This window comes from Amphimedon queenslandica, unplaced genomic scaffold, assembly GCF_000090795.2.
Source record: "Amphimedon queenslandica unplaced genomic scaffold, v1.1 AMPQUscaffold_10814_Cont16217, whole genome shotgun sequence".
NCBI lineage: Eukaryota > Metazoa > Porifera > Demospongiae > Haplosclerida > Niphatidae > Amphimedon > Amphimedon queenslandica.
In genome coordinates, this window is record NW_003548938.1 from 1 (window position 1) to 2,916 (window position 2,916).

Below are 2,916 nucleotides of genomic sequence, written 5' to 3' on the forward strand. Positions count from 1 at the left end.
TTTGAACATTATAGCTTTAGTTTTATAATTAACTTTATGTAGTATAGATATTATTTTGGCTGTTCAATTTTTTTGAAAAAGAAATCAGTTTAAATTGTTGAATAGTAGGGGATTGTTGACTTTTGAGTGAACTTTATATTCATCATAAATGACTAAATAAAACCATAAGTATAAAGTATAACTATAAATCATTAGATATTATTACTACACACTGAACACAGGAGGGTGGGAACAATGCTAAAGAGCAATAGTGCATCATTGCAACAGTACACCAATGGTAGTGCAACAATGTGCCAATGCTACAGGCAACAAGCACCTGTGCACTATTGCAATAGTGCAACAATACTGCACTAATGTTGGCTGTATGCGTCTTGTAGTTTAATCCAACACTTGTAATGTTGCAATTTTATTACTGTGTGATTTGCATACCTAAATATTTACACAATATGATGGTCAGGGACCAATGGGACAGGCATAGACATGTAACTACAAGTAGTAGTAGATATGATGATATCAATTACAGTTCACATAAATAATACAGTGCTTGCACCAAGAACAGTGCAAATCTCACTTATTAAAAAAGTAGACCTCTGACACTTAATTAAGGCTGGTTTACAATATGACATTAGGCCAACATACAGTCAATTTTTAATCAAAAGCATGGGCAATTCGACCTTTTGACGCATGCTTTTTGCTAGAATAGAACCAGATTCTATTCCAGCATCTACATAACATTAGGACTTGCGTAATATTGCAAGCCAGCCTTAACACGTATGTGTACATGTGTAAAAGTAGAACTTTATGTTTAGATCAATGCATTGCTTGTGACCATTCTTAAAATACACGCATAATACTTTAGATTGTGGGGTTTTCTACAGGATTTTGGCATAGTCTTCATACAGCTTGTTGTCAGTCAAGCTGCTCAAAAATTAAGCCAATGCCCACGAGGTTGATAAAAGTTATAAAGAGAAATATTATATTTTTGCTGATACATATACATGTCCTATGCTAAGTATCAATTTTAAGCTGATTCCAATCAAATTTGGATTTTTTATGAATTTTCAAAGTTGCTCGAAATGCCATGTACTGTATTGTATAGTTTAGCTCACTTAGCATGCTTTGTGGGAAACCCTGGTCAATGTAACCTTGGATTGAAATGGATTTATGCTTTTGCTGAATAATTATTTTCAAGTACATGTACATATGGTTTATGACTAATCAATTTATACATGCATTAGCTATTAGTTTTAATACTTTAGATTTTAACTGTTTCATTTATTTTGTAGCTATTTCAATTATTTGGATAAATCACGGAAAGTATCCTTTTTTGGCTACCATTGGTAAGACCTATTAAAGCATGCATGTACAGGTACATACCATATAAAAAGATATATTCTCTAGCAAAAATATTTCACAAAAATCACCGTTCAATTTATTTGCAAAAATATTTCATGTTTTTTACTGACTATAAAAAACAAGTTTCATAGTTAAGAATTTTGAAAGTATTTTAAATTTGGGAAATTAGCAAAATTGAAACCCCAGAAAGCCTACTTCATATGCATGTGGTATAATTGTTTTTTTTGTATTTGTGTTTTCATTCTCATTGTATATCTTATTTAAAATTTAAAGTTAAATCTATTAATTTTTTAAATTTAGGCTTCTTTTAGTAAACAAAGCTAAGACTCATTCAGAATTTTATTGATTTGGCAGCTAACGAGAGAAGCTGATATCCTATATTGATAATTTGAGCTCAGTAAGCAATTATGATTGATGGTTATCATTTCTCAGTGCATTGTGTTTAACTATTGTATGTGTATCAAATACGATTCATAAATTACAATTTTTTGTCAACTCTGATTGTATTGTCTGATTTATTTTAAACTATAACTGCCATAGGCGGCTGCAGGGTCGGGCATTTAGGGGCAATGCCCGACCAAAAATTCTGACCGGAAGTGTGACATCACCATAATTAATAGTTATTCTATGGTTAATTAATAGTTAATAACAGTTATTACAATTATAATTTCAATTTTTTATGAAAATCTTATAATTATGAATGCATAAATGGCAGGCTGATAACAAGGTGATGAAGAGAGACTAAATAAAGGAGGAGCTCGAGGTGGTAAGACTTTGGTGCCAATCACAGTGGGCCACCACAGCAACACTAGAAAGCATAATCATTTCATTATTTAGTGCTATTTCAGTGTTCTTTTCTTGTCAGTTGCAATGTCTAAAAGCCTGGACTAGCTTCACTATGTCCTTTGTGAACAAGCCTGCTAAAAAGGAACAACAGTTTACAAAGTGAACCTAGTAAGTACAGTATAGAAGTCAATAATACAGATTATCTCATAATTCTTACTTTAGGTCAGTTTCTTGCTGAGAGTTGATGATCATGAGTCTCAGTCTACTCTTGTGGTTGATACAGCTACAGTTTTTACAGCTACAGTTGATGTACAATCAATTGTTGCTCATTCTCCATCACCCTATTCTTCTACTTCCTCTACTAATACTACTACTAGTACTATTACCACTACAGAAGTCAGTGTTGGAGCTACACCACCCACTACTTTATTACAATAACCTTCGCTACCAAAAAATTGTGCTAAAAAGGGTGCATAAAAATGGGTGTGGCCAAAATCGCAGCGCGCTTCGCGCGCCCAGCCCATTTCCTATGCCACACCCATGCCCGACTAGTAGTCAAATCCTGCAGCCGCCTATGCTAACTGCCATATTGAGAGTACATCTATACCATTAGCTAATCATGTGTATTCAGCACTAAAAGAAAATATTATATTTGTAGTTATATCTGTCAAAGTTGCCTTGACAGTAATGCAGTCAGTCAGCACTGCCTCTATGCTCCACCTCTGTTAACTATGCCTCAATTATGCTATAAATTTATTGTTTCATTATTTAGAA

The 2,916-nt window shown here is 33.3% G+C and overlaps 2 long non-coding RNA genes across 2 annotated transcripts; one reads left to right on the forward strand and one right to left on the reverse strand.

The window, feature by feature from the left end:
* Window positions 1-2,014: 2,014 nt before the first annotated feature.
* LOC109589848 (uncharacterized) lies at window positions 2,015-2,444 on the reverse strand. Its single transcript, XR_002188973.1, has 2 exons — window positions 2,360-2,444; window positions 2,015-2,307 (listed from the first exon to the last, which is right to left on the reverse strand). It is a non-coding gene; the product is annotated as an uncharacterized LOC109589848 (long non-coding RNA).
* Window positions 2,223-2,566, forward strand: LOC109589849 (uncharacterized). Its single transcript, XR_002188974.1, has 2 exons — window positions 2,223-2,310; window positions 2,365-2,566. It is a non-coding gene; the product is annotated as an uncharacterized LOC109589849 (long non-coding RNA).
* The last annotated feature ends 350 nt before the right edge of the window (window positions 2,567-2,916 follow it).